The sequence below is a fragment of the Lathyrus oleraceus genome, chromosome 6 (genome assembly GCF_024323335.1).
Source record: "Lathyrus oleraceus cultivar Zhongwan6 chromosome 6, CAAS_Psat_ZW6_1.0, whole genome shotgun sequence".
NCBI classification, from domain to species: domain Eukaryota; kingdom Viridiplantae; phylum Streptophyta; class Magnoliopsida; order Fabales; family Fabaceae; genus Lathyrus; species Lathyrus oleraceus.
The window spans coordinates 414726133-414749623 of record NC_066584.1 but is presented as its reverse complement, the minus strand read 5'-3'; the positions used below and the strand labels follow the sequence as shown (position 1 = coordinate 414749623).

General features: G+C 39.1%; 1 pseudogene; it reads left to right on the top strand.

Annotated features, from left to right (window-relative positions):
* Window positions 1-22389: 22389 nt before the first annotated feature.
* On the top strand, window positions 22390-23153 carry LOC127095976 (malate dehydrogenase, cytoplasmic-like; annotated as a pseudogene).
* Window positions 23154-23491: the final 338 nt, after the last annotated feature.

Sequence of the window (23491 nt, the reverse complement as noted above, 5' to 3'; positions counted from 1 at the left end):
TTTCCAAAAATAGTAAGTGACCTGTAATTTCAAACTGCCAAAAATGGAAAGGCCTTCTCCTCAAATTTACATCATCAAGCAAGCTTCAAATGAAATTTTGTCCAACATGAAAGTTGAAGATCTTGCTCTCACCTTTCCAAAAAGTCCAAGAACACTCATTTCTCATGTGTGGTTGGCAAGTTATGATCAAATCATTTTCAAGAAAAGTTGAACTTCAAGAAGGCATAACTTTTGAACCATAAGGCCAATTCATGTGATTCTTTTTTTGAGCAAACTCCATTTGACATGAGCTATCATAATCCATCATTACATTTCATCAAAAATCATCACATAAAAAGTCCATTTTTCAAGTGAATTAATTTGAATTTTGGTGGGAAAAAGGTCATTTTGAAAAGTACACATGATTTTCGCTCCAAACCAATTGCAATGGCCTTAAAACAGAAATTTGGATTTGCTGCAAGTGAAATTTTACTGTTCCATTGGTTATATTTGGATAAGGGCATTTTGGCATTTTTGCATAAAAGCTTCATTTCACTAATCCAATCCATTTTGCCTAATCATGTTTAGCTAGTGTGATTAACAGGTACTATAAAGCCATAATTGTAACAGAATTCTGGGGGGAACAATTCACAATCTCAGATCCAAACTCAAAATCTCTCAAATTCTCTCAAACTTTTTTTCACTTTGTTCATCAAATTTCACCATTCTTTTTGCTTGTGCTTGTGTTGATCATCATCTACAGGTGTTATTGGAGATCTGTTGAAGAAGAATTGTGGAAAATTCTTGAAGATTGCAACTGTTGAAGCTTGAGCATGTTCATGGCATTTTGAAATTTCTTCGAGTTTAAGCACTGTTGAGCTGAAGCCTTGCCTTCATTCATCTTCTGCATCATCATAGATCATCTGTTTGCATGATTGGAGCCTTGAAACCAGCAAATCAAGTTTCTGCATCTTCATCAAGGTGAAATTCGATTGCTCTAATTCTTCCAATTGCCATGTGTATCTGATATATCTTTTGTTGCTGAGCATGATGAACTTTGAATCGTGCATTTTCATTAGGTTTTGAGAAAGATATCTTGATTTAAAGTTTGGTTGTTAGAACTTAATTTGATCGATCCTTTTGATATGAGTAAAATTAGAACAAATCAATGCTGGATTAGTGTTGTGCATGTTGAGATGATTCGATCCATATAATTTTTATGCATTTCTGTGAGAGTTGGATCTTGGTGATGAAGAACAGTATGAACATGCTATGAATGCTAGGTTTTCGTTTTCAGATGCTCCTTTGATCCAGTTGCCCGCGCCTTTGCATGTTTTTCCTTGTTTGTAAGCCATGTGACCAATAGCAGCGCGCCACATATTTAAATGAAACGCAGAGTTTCATTAGGCGCGCGCTCCATTTTGAAATTCGATATGGTTCGAATCCGACCTCAGGCATTCCACATGTTTGGCTTGTTATTTTTTCTCATATGTGTTAATCATGTTCATGCTTCCATTTCACTTTTTTTTATTTTTCTTTCACATTAGAAAATCATAACTCTCTCAATAATAATCCAAATCACATGAGATTTTTTCCACCATGATCCTTGCCATGTCCTTTATTTTTTGATGATTTTTAATAAATTTGTGCACGGCTGAAAAAATAATTACTTAGGGTTTGTTTTCACATGTCATTTCTTGCACATAGTTCACCATTTCATTTGTGAAATCATGATGGTTGATCCAAAATTCTTGAAATTTTACATGCATAATCTAGACTCATTCCTGGTCATTTTGGTATATGGTTTGCTATTTTTGCATTTCTGGATTGTGAGATATGATGTGATCAAGCTAGGTGTGACAATGTATGTCACACCATTTCTTGTCCAACTTATGGAATTTATTTGCCATACCTATTTAACTTGATTTGATCTGGATTTTTGCATGTTGATACTTATGGATGTTAAGTTTGCTTGTGATTTTTTTCTGGAATTTTTGAATGCATTTTCCATTTGTTTGAGAATTTTCCCTCTGTTTAACCAATTGTGAACCTTTTGTGAGTCATGATCTTATATGATTTGTGAAATCCTTGGTGTTTATTGGATGGACCTAAAATTTGGCATGTGTATTATAGACATCTTGAAGTTTGTTATGGCTTTGGTCTCATTCATTTATCATGTTTGGTTCCTATTTTATGATTGATTGAAGTTGATGCATGATTTAGTGCCTTGTATGAGCTTGTTTGAACATGCTTTGACTTAGGGATTTTAATTGACTTGCTTCCCTTTATCCAATTGGCCTGATTTTTGGTATGTTGCTCATTCAATGTGTTCTATTTAGGCATGATTTTTCTTGGAATTTATTGAGCCATTTGGTATTGATATGCTTGTGTTCATTTTGTTTGCTCCAATATGTTTCAATTTGCCTAGTTTGACATGATTTGCTTGTGAAATGATTTTGGTGCATAGTTTTGATATGAGACCAATTGGACTTGGTTCTTATTTGATTAATCTTGATTTTGATCAAGTTTCATGTTCTGTTTTGGTCTATTTCTCCTCTTTGACCCTAGGCTTTGTCCTAGTGGTCTACTTCTCATGTTTGAGTTGTTTTTCAGGATAAGGAGCAATTGCTTTAAAGAGATTAATGCAAGTTGATTGAGTTTGGTTTATTTGATTGTTATAGACTAACTTGGTTTGTTTTGTAGGATGCCTCTAGCTCATTTGATTTGAGCTTGTGCTTTGCACATGTGATTGGTTGTGTTGACTGTTGGTTCATATCTTGTCTGTTTTGACTTTGTGATTGGTATACTGATTGTATTTGATTGATTTCAGGTACATTAGTTGCTAAGTTCATTTTGAACTTGTTGTTGCTTGGTTGCTTAACCAATTAGGTATACATCTTCTTCTTCATGTAGTCTGGAAGACCTGGCTTGTTACCTAGCCATGCACCTGTCTGAAGTCCTCCTTAAGAGGCAATGTTTGTGATTGTTTATCTTTGTCCCCAAGCAGGAAAAGTCCTTTTGATAAGGCAATTGAGTAGTCCATCTAAATCATAAAGCGAAGTATACAAGGAAATCGAGTCGCCACCGCACTTTTATTTATCCAAAAGAAAAGAAATAAATCAATAAATTAAATACTGCAGTGGCAATGTCCAATCATAGCGCGCCATCTAATCTATTCAAAACTACGTCGTTTGGTGCTGGCGCTTAAATATTACAACATTGCCACTGCAGTATTTAATTTATTGATTTATTTCTTTTCTTTTTCATTTGTTTTTCATTTTAACCACAAGAACTTCAAAAATGCATGGAGATCTTTGGAATTAATCAAGAAGACTCTTCAAAATCGGAAGATTGGAAAGTCTGTAGAAATTCCCATGGAGTCCAATCAGGGACGGGCGAATGAATGAGCGGAGAGACGACGAGACGTTCGACGACCTTTGGAATTAATCAAGAAGACTCTTCAAAGTCGGAAGATTGAAAAGTATGTATAAATCCCAGGAGTACGCTCTTCGTCGAGCGCGGCGCGACCTTGGAATACAAGATGATGGAGCAGAAAAGGTCCAGACGAGTCTGGGGAGTTCTCAAAAGTGGAAAACTGATGCGAGATTGGGAGGTGGATACCAGGGTTCGACGAGTCGACGGGTGTTCTGTACCAACTTTTCTCATTTCCCCAGCGAGATCCCCAAGCAGAATTAGAGGACCAAATCCCCAGCCGATCCAAGGTCTGTGGATTCCCCAGCCGAGTCAGGATGGTTATCCCCGGCAGGTTTAAAACGATGTTTCCTCAGCATCCGGGCATGAAGGTTGCTATTCCCCGAGTGGAGCGGGTTTCAATGAAATATATTTCCAGCAGTGTTGATCCTACCAGTGGATTGGATGAGTTTCTGTAACAGACGGATATTTGCATTCCTAGCTGAGTTGATTCTACCTATGGATTGTATGGGTTGTCCCCAGCGGAGTGGCTTTCGTTTCCCCTAGCAGGGTCAGGGTGGTTATCCCCAGCAGGTGTCAAATTGATGCTTTCCCCAGTCGCCATGCCTAGAGGTTGCTGTTTTCCCAGCAGAGCTATCTGTAAGCATTTCCCCAGTGAAGTCGTCAGGTATCTGTGAAGGTTTCCCAAAGCGGAGTCGGGATTGATATTCCCAGCAAGTCGAAGACTGTTGTATCCCCATAGGGTGTTGGTGGTGGTTATCCCCAGCAGTTTCTCGAGTGGATTGGGTGCAAAGGAGGTTCTTCCCCAGCAAGGGTTACCTTTTCCCAGCAGCAGTGCTTATTCCTCAGCAGGGTGGAGAGTGGAGTATTGACGAGTTCCTCAGCAGAGTGTCTCGTGCTCCTCAGCAGAGTCCCTTGAGGGGGATACCTTTTTATACATTCATCATGAAAAAATAGCATAGCATGTGGCATAGAAAATAATAAATCGCGTAGCATTTCCATGATTATGGAGCATTACGCAGAAAAAATCAATCATGCATCATATTGCAAGCATAAGCTAGTCTCAAGCCGTGGTTACCGTTTGAGAAGTGGTTTTTGCCAGACAGTGAAGGTGTTACTCCGAGGAGTTTAGCCGTATGATTGAATTGAAGATATTCCCCAGTAGTGCGATACTGGAGGAGATTTGCGTTTCCGTCGGACAGAGATGGGAAGTGTTTTGCGATCAGCGCAGTTCAAGCCGTGGTTACCGCTTGGAGTTTTGTTTCGCCGAATGGTGAAGGTGTTACTCTGAGGAGTTTAGCATCATGATGTCAGATCAGCTGTGTTCTCCAGTAGCGCGATACTGGACGAGTTTTTCCGTCGAGCAGAGATGGAAGTGAAATCGAAGGATGTTACGCGATCAGCGCGATTTTCGGGGTTCAACCGGAGAAAAGAAATGCTGAGGCATGTTCTGGGGTCCAAATGAAGATTGGAGTTGAAGATTATATCCGGGATGAGGTCCTCAGGATTATCTTCTGTTCATGTGTCAGCTTAGACTCTGGCTGAGGCCGATGGAGGTCGTTATAGGTGTCTTCTGAGGAAGAGATACACATGTCCAAGGAAGCTTCAAATGAAAATTTGTTCAACATGAAAGTTGTAGATCTTGTTCTCACCTTTCCAAAAAGTCCAAGAACTTGAAATTCCCATGTATGGTTGGCAAGTTATGGTCCATTCATTTTCAAAAAAGACCCATAATCAAAGTGGCATAACTTTCACATGGAGTGTCCAAATTGAGTGATCTTTTTATGAGCAAACTCCATTTGACATGTACTTTCATGGTGCATAATTGGAATTCATCAAAAATGGTCAAGGCAAAAGGTCAATTTTCAAGTGTACAGTTAAAGATCCAAGGGCAAAATGGTCCAAATGGAGAAATAATTGGAATTTTGGCATGGGAGTTTTTGCAACACCTCACATATGCCAATTGGAGATGGTTTGAATTGTCACAAGTGCTCAAGGTGCAATATTTGGTTAAGTCATTTTGGAACTTCACTTTTAAAGTACAAATTTGGCATGACATATTGAAAATGAGAAATACAATGCCAATTGATGTGGGACCAATGCCAACACATCACAAATGATATTTGGAAGGTGTCTGAGCTGTCATACAGCTGTCACAAAGCCTGATGTGAAATACCAATTTTGCCCTTGCCTTAAGAAATTGCATTATGCTAATTACATGTCATTTTGGTTAATTTGTGATTAACAAGGTGATTAAGTGGAAGTATAAGAGCTTAATCATAACTGAATTTGGATCACAATCACAAATCACAAGAATTTCTAACTGTTTTTCCCTCCAAATTGCAAAATTCATCAAGAACCTTCATCAACCAAATCCATTGAAACTTCATCAATTCTTCATCATTTCACGAAAATCCTTTTGCTTCCTCTTCCATAGATCATTGGCTTGGACTGTTTTGAGGAATCATCACCATAACCATCAAGATTCGCAACTGTTCATCATTGGTTCATCAATGGCAAATTGCAATTTCTCACAATTGGAGTGACCTTGAGCTAATCTATCTTTTCCAATCACCTTCCCTATCATCATGCTGTACCTGTTTTGAGGAATTGCGCGCAAAGGCTTCCAAATTCATCACTGCCATCACTTTAAGGTGTAATTTCGAATCTCCTCATTTCCTTAACTATGCTAGGGCTTTTGTAGTGTGTTCAACGTAGAATAGCATGATGCTCGTGGTTTTGATTATGATTAGCTGATGAACGAGATATGTTGATTTTAAGATTTGTATTCAAAACCTAAATTGATCGATCCGGATTGTACAGTTAGAATTAGGTTAATTAGGTTACATATTTGAAATCCTGGCACTTAGACCTTTCCGTTGGTTATCCATTTGCCAATTTTAGTGGAGATTTGATGTTCATGTGTTCTTGAGTTTTCTGAAAAAAGTTGTTGAAGAACGATGAATTTCTGGAAAAATTGTGGCATTTGATCCGTTTTGCTCGCGTGCCAATTTGAACTTTTGTTTCCCTCCAAGCGCAACCAATCAGCGCGTGACAACAATTAAATGAAACGGTACCGTTTTGGTCCCTGGGAGCGTTATTTACGAAATTGCCACAGCCTTAATTTAATTCATAATTCATTTTAAATAATCATTCAATAATTTAACAAAACTTTAAAAAATCATAAAAAATTCATTATTAATTCAAAATTAGTGAGGCTTTTTTTGATAGATCCCAAATTTTGTCTAGAATTTTATAGGCATGATACCATAAGTTGTGCTTGGAGAAATTTTGACTTGGCCTATTGATCTTTGACTTGTGTACATTTTTACATGTTTTACCATATCTATCATGAAATGCTCATACTTGTAAATAAATGAATAAAATTTTTTGTGCTTATTCTGGACTTGTTGATGGTGATTTCCATGTGAAGTTTGTGATTTTTGGATACTTGGTTGATTAGATATGATTTTTTGAATAGAGGTGTGACAATTTGTGTCACACCAAGCTAGGTCAACTATCTGATTTTATTTGCCATGCCTAGAGATGTTGATTTGAGCTGAAATTTTGTGTGGATGGTCATTGATATGTCAAGATAACATGTGATTTTTACTGGAATTTTTGATGTCATTTTCTAATTGATTGATAATTTTCTTCTCTGTATGCTCATTTGGTAACCTTGTGTGACACATGTTGGCATTTTGTTTGTGAAATTCTCATATGGTATTGGATGAAGATGAAATTTGACATGAGCATAGTAGACACATTGTAGGACATCATGCTTTTGATCCCATTCATTTCTAATATGTTGTCACTGTTTTATGATTTTTGGAATTTGATGCTTGTGTTGATGCCTTGAATTGGCTTGTATAAATGTGTCTGGACTTCTTGATTTTCATTAACCTACTTTCTTTTGTCCAATTGAGCTGAAAATTGACATGCTATACATTGAATATGTCCTGTTTATGTGTGAATTTTTGTGGAATTAATTGAATGGTTTTGGTATGCTTTTGAGTGAAATAGTTCTGTTTGGTCTTTTGGTGTTGCAAATTGCATGATTGATGTTAAATTGTGCATGAAATGATAATGATGAATGGTATAAGCATGAGACCAATTGCATTTGCTTTTGAATTGTTTTAAATTGATTTTGGCTGGTTTACACTTGCTGTTTAGAATTTTTTATCCCCTTTGGACCCTAGGCTTGGCCTAGTGGTCTTGTTTCTCACATTTGGTTTGACTTTTCAGGATGAAATGCACAATGCTTAAGGAGATTGCTTCAAGTCAATTAAATTGAGATTGTTTGATGTTGAGAACTAATTTGACTTTGTTTTGTAGGTTGTGAAGCTTGAGCTTGAGCTTATGGCTTGCACTTATGTGCATTAACTTGTGTTGTTTGTACAGATTAACTGATTAACATTTGCTGTTTATTGTTTGTCTGTCTGAGTACTGATGATACTTGATTGATTTCAGGTACATTTAGTTGCTTACAGTTCTTTAAGAACTTGCTTGCTGCTGCTTGGTTTTTAAACCACTTGAGGTAGGACTTCTATTCTCCATGTAGTCTGGAAGACCTGGCCTGTTACTTGGCCAGGCAACTGTCTGAAGTCCTCCTTAAGAGGCGATGTTTGTGATTGTTTAATATTGTGCCCAAGCAGGTAAAGTCCTTGATTAAGGCAATTGGTGGAAGCCAAGGGATATGCAATCTATCCCCCACTATTCTGTTGAGTCGTCCCTCTGCTCACACCACTGTGTTGATGCATTGGGGCACAAACCCAAGATCTTGTACTTTGTACAGTTGTGTCAGAGTCTTTGAGTGTAGAAGGGTTCCATCTTTCTGAACCCACACTCCTTTGTCAGAAGCTCTCCCTGGACAGGGATAAGAGCTGTGAAGTCTAATCTTCACTCACCTTTCATCTGGCTTCACCTTAGCCCCTCAATGGCAAGGTTAAGAGCCAAACCTACCCTTGTACAGATGACTTGCCTCGGCAGTCAAACCCATTGTTTGAGCCCACTTGATTGGTTATAGTGTGTGCTATGTGAATGTTTGTTTGAAATGCTTTCTAATTGAGTGATTCTTGCATGCTTGCTTTCTTCCTGGATAGGATTAGCTTGCAGTTGTGCAAGTAGGTAGAAACCTGAACATAGGGCAATGATGCATGATAACACTAGGCTCGAGTACAGCTCCCTGGTAGTGTGTCTTCCCTTTGTGTCTGGCTAGTCTTTCTCCCCCTTTGGGGGGGAACTACATCGCCCTGATCCTTGTTCCAGACGAGGTATGTAGGCAGGAGACCGTGCGAGGTCTCTCCGGGCACTTTTTTTTCCTTTTTGCGTATGTTTGCTTGTTAAAGCTTGTGTGTCAGGATATGGATGTAAGCCCAGCGATTGGCTGTCCGTATCCTGATTGTGTTTGTTTGTACTTGTTGTGTGCTTGGAAGCCGGTGTAAGTCCATCAAGTGGCATCTGGGTTCCAGTGTGCGTGTGTTTCGGTTCGGATGCTGATGTAAGCCCAGTGATTGGCATTTAGGCTCCATGTTTGCCTGTTTGTGTGTGTATGTTGTTTGGCGTGCGTGAGCCGAACTACAGTAGCTCTGATTCTCGTTCCAGACGAGATATGTAGGCATAGGATGCGATGTCCTATCGAGCTCTCTTCCTCTTAACCCCACCTGCGTTCCTTGTGTGTGTGTGATGTTTTTAGCAACCTTTTCTTTCTTTTAGGACGTGGATCCCGTCGAGTACGACGGACGTGAGGGGTGCTAATACCTTCCCCTTGCGTAAGGGAGTCGGTTACGCAAGGGGAAGGTATTAGCACCCCTCACGTCCGTCGTACTCGACGGGATCCACGTCCTAAAAGAAAGAAAAGGTTGCTAAAAACATCACACACACACAAGGAACGCAGGTGGGGTTAAGAGGAAGAGAGCTCGATAGGACATCGCATCCTATGCCTACATATCTCGTCTGGAACGAGAATCAGAGCTACTGTAGTTCGGCTCACGCACGCCAAACAACATACACACACAAATAGGCAAACATGGAGCCTGAATGCCAATCACTGGGCTTACATCAGCATCCGAACCGAAACACACGCACACTGGAACCCAGATGCCACTTGATGGACTTACACCGGCTTCCAAGCACACAACAAGTACAAACAAACACAATCAGGATACGGACAGCCAATCGCTGGGCTTACATCCATATCCTGACACACAAGCTTTAACAAGCAAACATACGCAAAAAGGAAAAAAAAGTGCCCGGAGAGACCTCGCACGGTCTCCTGCCTACATACCTCGTCTGGAACAAGGATCAGGGCGATGTAGTTCCCCCCCAAAGGGGGAGAAAGACTAGCCAGACACAAAGGGAAGACACACTACCAGGGAGCTGTACTCGAGCCTAGTGTTATCATGCATCATTGCCCTATGTTCAGGTTTCTACCTACTTGCACAACTGCAAGCTAATCCTATCCAGGAAGAAAGCAAGCATGCAAGAATCACTCAATTAGAAAGCATTTCAAACAAACATTCACATAGCACACACTATAACCAATCAAGTGGGCTCAAACAATGGGTTTGACTGCCGAGGCAAGTCATCTGTACAAGGGTAGGTTTGGCTCTTAACCTTGCCATTGAGGGGCTAAGGTGAAGCCAGATGAAAGGTGAGTGAAGATTAGACTTCACAGCTCTTATCCCTGTCCAGGGAGAGCTTCTGACAAAGGAGTGTGGGTTCAGAAAGATGGAACCCTTCTACACTCAAAGACTCTGACACAACTGTACAAAGTACAAGATCTTGGGTTTGTGCCCCAATGCATCAACACAGTGGTGTGAGCAGAGGGACGACTCAACAGAATAGTGGGGGATAGATTGCATATCCCTTGGCTTCCACCAATTGCCTTAATCAAGGACTTTACCTGCTTGGGCACAATATTAAACAATCACAAACATCGCCTCTTAAGGAGGACTTCAGACAGTTGCCTGGCCAAGTAACAGGCCAGGTCTTCCAGACTACATGGAGAATAGAAGTCCTACCTCAAGTGGTTTAAAAACCAAGCAGCAGCAAGCAAGTTCTTAAAGAACTGTAAGCAACTAAATGTACCTGAAATCAATCAAGTATCATCAGTACTCAGACAGACAAACAATAAACAGCAAATGTTAATCAGTTAATCTGTACAAACAACACAAGTTAATGCACATAAGTGCAAGCCATAAGCTCAAGCTCAAGCTTCACAACCTACAAAACAAAGTCAAATTAGTTCTCAACATCAAACAATCTCAATTTAATTGACTTGAAGCAATCTCCTTAAGCATTGTGCATTTCATCCTGAAAAGTCAAACCAAATGTGAGAAACAAGACCACTAGGCCAAGCCTAGGGTCCAAAGGGGATAAAAAATTCTAAACAGCAAGTGTAAACCAGCCAAAATCAAATTAAAACAATTCAAAAGCAAATGCAATTGGTCTCATGCTTATACCATTCATCATTATCATTTCATGCACAATTTAACATCAATCATGCAATTTGCAACACCAAAAGACCAAACAGAACTATTTCACTCAAAAGCATACCAAAACCATTCAATTAATTCCACAAAAATTCACACATAAACAGGACATATTCAATGTATAGCATGTCAATTTTCAGCTCAATTGGACAAAAGAAAGTAGGTCAATGAAAATCAAGAAGTCCAGACACATTTATACAAGCCAATTCAAGGCATCAACACAAGCATCAAATTCCAAAAATCATAAAACAGTGACAACATATTAGAAATGAATGGGATCAAAAGCATGATGTCCTACAATGTGTCTACTATGCTCATGTCAAATTTCATCTTCATCCAATACCATATGAGAATTTCACAAACAAAATGCCAACATGTGTCACACAAGGTTACCAAATGAGCATACAGAGAAGAAAATTATCAATCAATTAGAAAATGACATCAAAAATTCCAGTAAAAATCACATGTTATCTTGACATATCAATGACCATCCACACAAAATTTCAGCTCAAATCAACATCTCTAGGCATGGCAAATAAAATCAGATAGTTGACCTAGCTTGGTGTGACACAAATTGTCACACCTCTATTCAAAAAATCATATCTAATCAACCAAGTATCCAAAAATCACAAACTTCACATGGAAATCACCATCAAAAAGTCCAGAATAAGCACAAAAAATTTTATTCATTTATTTACAAGTATGAGCATTTCATGATAGATATGGTAAAACATGTAAAAATGTACACAAGTCAAAGATCAATAGGCCAAGTCAAAATTTCTCCAAGCACAACTTATGGTATCATGCCTATAAAATTCTAGACAAAATTTGGGATCTATCAAAAAAAGCCTCACTAATTTTGAATTAATAATGAATTTTTTATGATTTTTTAAAGTTTTGTTAAATTATTGAATGATTATTTAAAATGAATTATGAATTAAATTAAGGCTGTGGCAATTTCGTAAATAACGCTCCCAGGGACCAAAACGGTACCGTTTCATTTAATTGTTGTCACGCGCTGATTGGTTGCGCTTGGAGGGAAACAAAAGTTCAAATTGGCACGCGAGCAAAACGGATCAAATGCCACAATTTTTCCAGAAATTCATCGTTCTTCAACAACTTTTTTCAGAAAACTCAAGAACACATGAACATCAAATCTCCACTAAAATTGGCAAATGGATAACCAACGGAAAGGTCTAAGTGCCAGGATTTCAAATATGTAACCTAATTAACCTAATTCTAACTGTACAATCCGGATCGATCAATTTAGGTTTTGAATACAAATCTTAAAATCAACATATCTCGTTCATCAGCTAATCATAATCAAAACCACGAGCATCATGCTATTCTACGTTGAACACACTACAAAAGCCCTAGCATAGTTAAGGAAATGAGGAGATTCGAAATTACACCTTAAAGTGATGGCAGTGATGAATTTGGAAGCCTTTGCGCGCAATTCCTCAAAACAGGTACAGCATGATGATATGGAAGGTGATTGGAAAAGATAGATTAGCTCAAGGTCACTCCAATTGTGAGAAATTGCAATTTGCCATTGATGAACCAATGATGAACAGTTGCGAATCTTGATGGTTATGGTGATGATTCCTCAAAACAGTCCAAGCCAATGATCTATGGAAGAGGAAGCAAAAGGATTTTCGTGAAATGATGAAGAATTGATGAAGTTTCAATGGATTTGGTTGATGAAGGTTCTTGATGAATTTTGCAATTTGGAGGGAAAAACAGTTAGAAATTCTTGTGATTTGTGATTGTGATCCAAATTCAGTTATGATTAAGCTCTTATACTTCCACTTAATCACCTTGTTAATCACAAATTAACCAAAATGACATGTAATTAGCATAATGCAATTTCTTAAGGCAAGGGCAAAATTGGTATTTCACATCAGGCTTTGTGACAGCTGTATGACAGCTCAGACACCTTCCAAATATCATTTGTGATGTGTTGGCATTGGTCCCACATCAATTGGCATTGTATTAGGGGTGTTCACGGTCCGGTTTGGATCGGTTTTGAGACAAAATATCATCCGATCCAAAATATATAAAGCATACGGTTTGGTTCGGTTTTTGGATGACAACAAGAAAAATCCAATCCAATTTATACGGTTTACTTCGGTTCGGTTGAATCGGTTTTATTCGGTTTTTAAATCAACACTGTGAAATTTAAAACGAATATATTTCAATACCAGTTACAATTATGCCTCCAACGTCTACTAAGACAATATCTAATTTTCATATTATATGGCTATTTGATGTCATTGTTGCAAAGATTCATTATAATATATGGACAATATCTATCCCAACGAAATAGACATTGCTGTAATAAATATTTTATATGGAGACTTGCTTACTTAGTGCTTATAGGGAGACTTGTAATATAAATTAAATATATGACAAATATATATGACAGTAACATACCAAAGCTGCATTAAAGTGAATATAATAATAAAACTTCAAGAAAAATATCAATGACAGCATAATTGATAGTTTCAAAATCACAGCCTACAACATTGATAGACAAATCTAAAATTTTCTAATTATCCTGAAATTGCTCCAGCTTCACAATAATTATCCTGCAATTGCTCCAGCTTCACAATCTACCCAATTCTTTCAGATATCAAAAGCTAATCAGAGTCTATAATTAATTTAATAGGATGAGTAAATGGAAGTAATACCGGTTCGGTTTGGACCGGTTCGGTTTTCATGAAGCCAACCGTAAACCGAACCGAACCGATCGGTTATGCAACATGGTGATCCAAATACATCCAAAAAAAATCGGTTTTTTTGGATTTCGGTTTTTTCGGTTCGGTTTTTGGTTTTTTTTTTGGATTGGATTGGATCTGAACACCCCTACATTGTATTTCTCATTTTCAATATGTCATGCCAAATTTGTACTTTAAAAGTGAAGTTCCAAAATGACTTAACCAAATATTGCACCTTGAGCACTTGTGACAATTCAAACCATCTCCAATTGGCATATGTGAGGTGTTGCAAAAACTCCCATGCCAAAATTCCAATTATTTCTCCATTTGGACCATTTTGCCCTTGGATCTTTAACTGTACACTTGAAAATTGACCTTTTGCCTTGACCATTTTTGATGAATTCCAATTATGCACCATGAAAGTACATGTCAAATGGAGTTTGCTCATAAAAAGATCACTCAATTTGGACACTCCATGTGAAAGTTATGCCACTTTGATTATGGGTCTTTTTTGAAAATGAATGGACCATAACTTGCCAACCATACATGGGAATTTCAAGTTCTTGGACTTTTTGGAAAGGTGAGAACAAGATCTACAACTTTCATGTTGAACAAATTTTCATTTGAAGCTTCCTTGGACATGTAAATATGTGGTGAAAAACTTTCCATTTTTGGAAACTTCCATTACAAGTCACTTTCTATTTTTGGCAATTTTTCTCCTGACTTTATTTTCTCCATTCTTGAGCTTTGACATGTCAAATAACACTTGTTTCAACATGAATGAAGTGTATCCAACTCAATTCCACCTCCAAATCCATAAAATCAAGCACAGTTGACCACAGTTGACTTTTTCAGCTGATAGATGAATTTGGCAATGCACTGATCAATCTGAGCCCCAATCCTCTGATGAAATGGCCCAAGGATGAAACCCTAGCCTCAATAAGCTCAATATAATCATGAAATGATCCTCATATCCATCATAGACCCCATCTCCTAGCCATGCCCTGATTGGCCCAATGCAACTGATTAGGGTTGACTAGTGGTCAAAACCCTAATCTCAAGGAATATGCTCCAACACTTGATGATGACAAACCATGATGATGAGGATGAATCATTTCAATCAAGATAAAGACCAATCTCCTTGAGAACCACAAAACCCTAATTTGGCCCTTCACATTCTCAGATGATTGATGACCAGTCCAATGAAACCCTAGCTTGCATATGACCTCTCCATCTTCTGACCAAGACTTGTGAGGATGACTTTGCACAATGTAACCACATGATATGCAATATGCAATGACTAATGACCTAAAAATGTAATGCAAATATATTAGCTAGTCCCCAGAGAGGAGGGCAAATTTTGAGGTGTTACAGCTGCCCCTATTCAATCCACTGTGAACCTGTCGATATGAACAGCCTCGGCTTTCAGATGATCAGGATGAAGAGTGATTGAATACCAAGAACAGACGAACAATTTGCACTCTGATGGGAAAATAATTAACAACGCCTGTCAGAATCGGCGAAGAAACAAAAATCCGTCTGGTACGGAGAAAGTCGGCCTGATCACCGAAGCACGTTGACCTGGATACCAAAATAAATGGTAACGCAGGGATAACCATGGCCTGAACACCACTCATCCGCTCGGGATTATTATTTCTTCTTTTTTATGCTTTTCTTGAACCCCGAAATTTTATTTCGCGCAAATGATCCTCGGATCACTGCATTTGAACCCCGTTCTCCTGTTTGCCAAATAATGAACCCCATTCTCCAGTTTGAACCCCAATCGCCTGACGATAACTTGCGATCGCCAATGTGAACCCCGCTCTCCAGAAAATGCCGCAACATCTCCCTTTCTCCATTTGAACCCCGTTCTCCCAGAAAATGCCTCAACATCTTCTTTTCTCCGTTTGAACCCCGATCTCCAATTTCTTGTGATAATTCCGCTGGCAACGTCGGAAATAACACCAAACCACTCTGAGGGCGACATATCAGAGGGTACACCTTCACAAAAGAAGGTAACATGTGTATCTCTTCCTCAGAAGACACCTATAACGACCTCCATCGGCCTCAGCCAGAGTCTAAGCTGACACATGAACAGAAGATAATCCTGAGGACCTCATCCCGGATATAATCTTCAACTCCAATCTTCATTTGGACCCCAGAACATGCCTCAGCATTTCTTTTCTCCGGTTGAACCCCGAAAATCGCGCTGATCGCGTAACATCCTTCGATTTCACTTCCATCTCTGCTCGACGGAAAAACTCGTCCAGTATCGCGCTACTGGAGAACACAGCTGATCTGACATCATGATGCTAAACTCCTCAGAGTAACACCTTCACCATTCGGCGAAACAAAACTCCAAGCGGTAACCACGGCTTGAACTGCGCTGATCGCAAAACACTTCCCATCTCTGTCCGACGGAAACGCAAATCTCCTCCAGTATCGCACTACTGGGGAATATCTTCAATTCAATCATACGGCTAAACTCCTCGGAGTAACACCTTCACTGTCTGGCAAAAACCACTTCTCAAACGGTAACCACGGCTTGAGACTAGCTTATGCTTGCAATATGATGCATGATTGATTTTTTCTGCGTAATGCTCCATAATCATGGAAATGCTACGCGATTTATTATTTTCTATGCCACATGCTATGCTATTTTTTCATGATGAATGTATAAAAAGGTATCCCCCTCAAGGGACTCTGCTGAGGAGCACGAGACACTCTGCTGAGGAACTCGTCAATACTCCACTCTCCACCCTGCTGGGGAATAAGCACTGCTGCTGGGAAAAGGTAACCCTTGCTGGGGAAGAACCTCCTTTGCACCCAATCCACTCGAGAAACTGCTGGGGATAACCACCACCAACACCCTATGGGGATACAACAGTCTTCGACTTGCTGGGAATATCAATCCCGACTCCGCTTTGGGAAACCTTCACAGATACCTGACGACTTCACTGGGGAAATGCTTACAGATAGCTCTGCTGGGAAAACAGCAACCTCTAGGCATGGCAACTGGGGAAAGCATCAATTTGACACCTGCTGGGGATAACCACCCTGACCCTGCTAGGGGAAACGAAAGCCACTCCGCTGGGGACAACCCATACAATCCATAGGTAGAATCAACTCAGCTAGGAATGCAAATATCCGTCTGTTACAGAAACTCATCCAATCCACTGGTAGGATCAACACTGCTGGAAATATATTTCATTGAAACCCGCTCCACTCGGGGAATAGCAACCTTCATGCCCGGATGCTGAGGAAACATCGTTTTAAACCTGTCGGGGATAACCATCCTGACTCGGCTGGGGAATCCACAGACCTTGGATCGGCTGGGGATTTGGTCCTCTAATTCTGCTTAGGGATCTCGCTGGGGAAATGAGAAAAGTTGGTACAGAACACCCGTCGACTCGTCGAACCCTGGTATCCACCTCCCAATCTCGCATCAGTTTTCCACTTTTGAGAACTCCCCAGACTCGTCTGGACCTTTTCTGCTCCATCATCTTGTATTCCAAGGTCGCGCCGCGCTCGACGAAGAGCGTACTCCTGGGATTTATACATACTTTTCAATCTTCCGACTTTGAAGAGTCTTCTTGATTAATTCCAAAGGTCGTCGAACGTCTCGTCGTCTCTCCGCTCATTCATTCGCCCGTCCCTGATTGGACTCCATGGGAATTTCTACAGACTTTCCAATCTTCCGATTTTGAAGAGTCTTCTTGATTAATTCCAAAGATCTCCATGCATTTTTGAAGTTCTTGTGGTTAAAATGAAAAACAAATGAAAAAGAAAAGAAATAAATCAATAAATTAAATACTGCAGTGGCAATGTTGTAATATTTAAGCGCCAGCACCAAACGACGTAGTTTTGAATAGATTAGATGGCGCGCTATGATTGGACATTGCCACTGCAGTATTTAATTTATTGATTTATTTCTTTTCTTTTGGATAAATAAAAGTGCGGTGGCGACTCGATTTCCTTGTATACTTCGCTTTATGATTTAGATGGACTACTCAATTGCCTTATCAAAAGGACTTTTCCTGCTTGGGGACAAAGATAAACAATCACAAACATTGCCTCTTAAGGAGGACTTCAGACAGGTGCCTGGCTAGGTAACAAGCCAGGTCTTCCAGACTACATGAAGAAGAAGATGTATACCTAATTGGTTAAGCAACCAAGCAACAACAAGTTCAAAATGAACTTAGCAACTAATGTACCTGAAATCAATCAAATACAATCAGTATACCAATCACAAAGTCAAAACAGACAAGATATGAACCAACAGTCAACACAACCAATCACATGTGCAAAGCACAAGCTCAAATCAAATGAGCTAGAGGCATCCTACAAAACAAACCAAGTTAGTCTATAACAATCAAATAAACCAAACTCAATCAACTTGCATTAATCTCCTTAAAGCAATTGCTCCTTATCCTGAAAAACAACTCAAACATGAGAAGTAAACCACTAGGACAAAGCCTAGAGTCAAAGAGGAGAAATAGACTAAAACAGAACATGAAACTTGATCAAAATCAAGATTAATAAAATAAGAACCAAGTCCAATTGGTCTCATATCAAAACTATGCACCAAAATCATTTCACAAGTAAATCATGTCAAACTAGGCAAATTGAAACACATTGGAGCAAACAAAATGAACACAAGCATATCAATACCAAAATGGCTCAATAAATTCCAAGAAAAATCATGCCTAAACAGAACACATTAAATGAGCAACATACCAAAAATCAGGCCAATTGGATAAAGGGAAGCAAGTCAATTAAAATCCCTAAGTCAAAGCATGTTCAAACAAGCTCATACAAGGCACTAAATCATGCATCAACTTCAATCAATCATAAAACAGGAACCAAACATGATAAATGAATGAGACCAAAGCCATGGCAAACTTCAAGATGTCTATAATACACATGCCAAATTTTAGGTCCATCCAATAAACACCAAGGATTTCACAAATCATATAAGATCATGACTCACAAAAGGTTCACAATTGGTCAAACAGAGGGAAAATTCTCAAACAAATGGAAAATGCATTCAAAAATTCCAGAAAAAAATCACAAGCAAACTTAACATCCATAAGTATCAACATGCAAAAATCCAGATCAAATCAAGTTAAATAGGTATGGCAAATAAATTCCACAAGTTGGACAAGAAATGGTGTGACATACATTGTCACACCTAGCTTGATCACATCATATCTCACAATCCAGAAATGCAAAAATAGCAAACCATATACCAAAATGACCAGGAATGAGTCTAGATTACGCATGTAAAATTTCAAGAATTTTGGATCAACCATCAAGATTTCACAAATGAAATGGTGAACCATGTGCAAGAAATGACATGTGAAAACAAACCCTAGGTAATTATTTTTTCAGCCGTGCACAAATTTATTAAAAATCATCAAAAAATAAAGGACATGGCAAGGATCATGGTGGAAAAAATCTCATGTGATTTGGATTATTATTGAGAGAGTTATGATTTTCTAATGTGAAAGAAAAATAAAAAAAAGTGAAATGGAAGCATGAACATGATTAACACATATGAGAAAAAATAACAAGCCAAACATGTGGAATGCCTGAGGCCGGATTCGAACCATATCGAATTTCAAAATGGAGCGCGCGCCTAATGAAACTTTGCGTTTCATTTAAATATGTGGCGCGCTGCTATTGGTCACATGGCTTACAAACAAGGAAAAACATGCAAAGGCGCGGGCAACTGGATCAAAGGAGCATCTGGAAACGAAAACCTAGCATTCATAGCATGTTCATACTGTTCTTCATCACCAAGATCCAACTCTCACAGAAATGCATAAAAATTATATGGATCGAATCATCTCAACATGCACAACACTAATCCAGCATTGATTTGTTCTAATTTTACTCATATCAAAAGGATCGATCAAATTAAGTTCTAACAACCAAACTTTAAATCAAGATATCTTTCTCAAAACCTAATGAAAATGCACGATTCAAAGTTCATCATGCTCAGCAACAAAAGATATATCAGATACACATGGCAATTGGAAGAATTAGAGCAATCGAATTTCACCTTGATGAAGATGCAGAAACTTGATTTGCTGGTTTCAAGGCTCCAATCATGCAAACAGATGATCTATGATGATGCAGAAGATGAATGAAGGCAAGGCTTCAGCTCAACAGTGCTTAAACTCGAAGAAATTTCAAAATGCCATGAACATGCTCAAGCTTCAACAGTTGCAATCTTCAAGAATTTTCCACAATTCTTCTTCAACAGATCTCCAATAACACCTGTAGATGATGATCAACACAAGCACAAGCAAAAAGAATGGTGAAATTTGATGAACAAAGTGAAAAAAAGTTTGAGAGAATTTGAGAGATTTTGAGTTTGGATCTGAGATTGTGAATTGTTCCCCCCAGAATTCTGTTACAATTATGGCTTTATAGTACCTGTTAATCACACTAGCTAAACATGATTAGGCAAAATGGATTGGATTAGTGAAATGAAGCTTTTATGCAAAAATGCCAAAATGCCCTTATCCAAATATAACCAATGGAACAGTAAAATTTCACTTGCAGCAAATCCAAATTTCTGTTTTAAGGCCATTGCAATTGGTTTGGAGCGAAAATCATGTGTACTTTTCAAAATGACCTTTTTCCCACCAAAATTCAAATTAATTCACTTGAAAATGGACTTTTTATGTGATGATTTTTGATGAAATGTAATGATGGATTATGATAGCTCATGTCAAATGGAGTTTGCTCAAAAAAAGAATCACATGAATTGGCCTTATGGTTCAAAAGTTATGCCTCCTTGAAGTTCAACTTTTCTTGAAAATGATTTGATCATAACTTGCCAACCACACATGAGAAATGAGTGTTCTTGGACTTTTTGGAAAGGTGAGAGCAAGATCTTCAATTTTCATGTTGGACAAAATTACATTTGAAGCTTTCTTGATGATGTAAATTTGAGGAGAAGGCCTTTCCATTTTTGGCAGTTTGAAATTACAGGTCACTTACTATTTTTGGAAACTTTTCATCTGACCTCAAATCCTCCAATGATGATGTTTGAAATGTCAAATGAGACTTATATGGACATGAATGAGGTCTTTCTAACCATCTCCCACCATCAAATCCCTGATTAAATGCACAGTTGACCACAGTTGACTTTGCGAGGGTTTTGGTTGACTGAGCCATGTTCTGATGAATGTCAAGCCTCTACCACTTGAGATCTTGATTCAAAATGATGTCACAACTCGTATGAACTCTTGGTGAATAACCATGGTGCCCAAATTCTCAAGAATGGCCACCATGCATTGCTCAATGGCTATCTTTAACTGTCTTGACCTAATGTTGCTTCAGCTGCAAGTAACAAGGTTAAATGACATATTTTTGTACTTTTGGTTAGTAAACAAATGAAAAGCAATGATATACAAATGCTAAACATGCTTGGTGATCAAGAACCACTCTCAAAAGGCAAACCAACCACAAGGAGGAAGGCAAAGGTGCACTATGATCCTTGAGGCAATGATATGATATGATATGATGCCATGAGGGATCTTAGGGACAAAATTGGGGTCTTACAGGCTATGGGCCTAATGTCGGTGGAAATGGGGAACTAGTGCAAACCCCTACGGGACTGTTTCTTCGGCCATAACTCACAAATACTGACACATTAGAGGATAGCTAGTTTACAAAAGTGATGGAATATTTTCGGATGCTAGGTCGTGTGATGGCTAAGGCTCTTCGAAATGGAAGCCTATAGGATCTTCCACTCAAGCATGCAGTCTCGTGTGTAATCATCTCTGGTTTAATTAACCGGTTAAACGTCATGTAGAACTTCATGTTGCACCGTCCTCACTCATCCAAACCGAAATTGCACCAAGCTGCAGCACACAAAACGAAGTGCGTCAACGGCATATCAGATAAGATAAACGCAGGTCCAAAACGGAAGCGAAAGCTAACAACATAAGCAACTGGACCAAACACACGGCAATAGCATAAAAACCTACAGAATTTCGTAACGGCATCTCGTCAATATAGCACATACACGATCATTCCCTAACCAGCGGAGTTCCAAGGCCAACAAATTCGGAACTCGTAAATACCTGACGGGTGAACTTCAATGGCACTTCAACGACATTGCGCCAGAACTGAATTTGCAAATGGGATTTAGGGCAGATTGTCATAACGATATTATCAGCTTAACTCTATAGTTTCGAAACACTTCCGCGATAGTCACCCATTGCGAAACTCCACAGTAAAGGCCAGATAAACCCGCATAATACCAAAACCAAGCTGGAGTGAAAACAGAAGCAAATGCAAAACGCAAAAACACAACATACAGTGAATGCAACACCAGCTACGACACTCCAAATGACGGCAACACCGACAATGCGAAACTTAATGAACCAAAAACCTGCACAATAAGATCCTTGTTCCATTTTGTTTGCCAGGCCAATTACCATTAGCCTATCCAAATCTGGGCTGCAATTATGATGACACGCGAAACTCTCAAATCCGTAGCTGCGCAATATAACAACTCCTCTTCCTCAGCTTCTCTCTTAGAAAAGTTCAATTACAACTCAGAGCACAAGTTGCCTCCAAACAACCAAGAACCAACATGTATGACAGAAGGAAAGGGAGAGCTCCTAGCACAACAGCAGTAGGATCGCGGTGGCTCTCGGGTTCAATGCAAGAGGCTGTAACAAGCCTTTCCGTCCATTAACCTGCGGTGGACAAAACCATAATTTCATTTCACTTGAATTTAACATCTTCACACTTCATCACTCTAACTTTTTCTTCTGTTCAAACTCCACCACTGTCCTTCCTTTCTCCGATCTAGAAAATTCAAATGGCCAAAGATCCAGTTCGTGTTCTTGTCACCGGTACTGCAAGACAACTTGGGTATGCTCTTGTCCCTATGATTTCTAGGAGAGATATGCTAGGCCCTGACCAGCATGTAATCCTCCATATGCTCGATATCGCGCCTGCAACTGAGGCACTGAACGGTGTTAAAATGGAGTTGGTGGATGTTGTTTTCCCTCTTTTCGAAGGAGTTGTTGCTACAACTCATGTGGTTGAGGCATGCACTTGAGTCAATATTGCTGTAATGGTTGGTGGATTCCCTAGAAAAGAAGGTTTGGAGAGGAAAGATGTGATGGAAAAAAATGTTTCTATCTATAAGTCTCAGGCTTCTCCTCGTGAAAAACACACGACTGCAAACTGCAAGGTTCTTGTTGTTGCCAACCCTACAAACACCAATTCATTGATCTTGAAGGAATATGCTCCATCCATTCCTGAGAAAAACATTACTTGTTTGACAAGGTTGGACCATAACATGGCATTGGGTCAAATTTCTGAAAGACTGGACGTCGAAGTTTCTGATGTGAAAAATGTTATAATCTGGGGTAATCATCCATCATCTCAGTACCATGATGTCAACCATGCAACCGTTAAAGTATCTTCCGTCGAAAATCCTGTCCGTGAACTCGTAGCTGATGATGCCGGGTTGAATGCAGAATTCATAATTACCTTCTAACAGAAACCCTCATAGTAACAACCACATTTCAAATAACCAACTCACAATCCTTCCTCAAGCATGTTCAATATTAATGGTTATGACCCTCACCAAAATTGTGCTGCCAATCAGTAGACAAGTGCAAGAAGCCACTCATGTTTGAAACATCATGGACCTGCACGAAACACACAATGCAGACCGAAATCAATCCACATAACTAAACAACTGACGGCAACAAAAACCATACATTTCATGCCAAGTCCGCACGCATCACGAACAATCGGATTCTGAAATAGACCTCCACACCCAAATGAAAGATCTCTAACTTCGGGAATGCTTGAAGTCTCAGCAGAATTTGC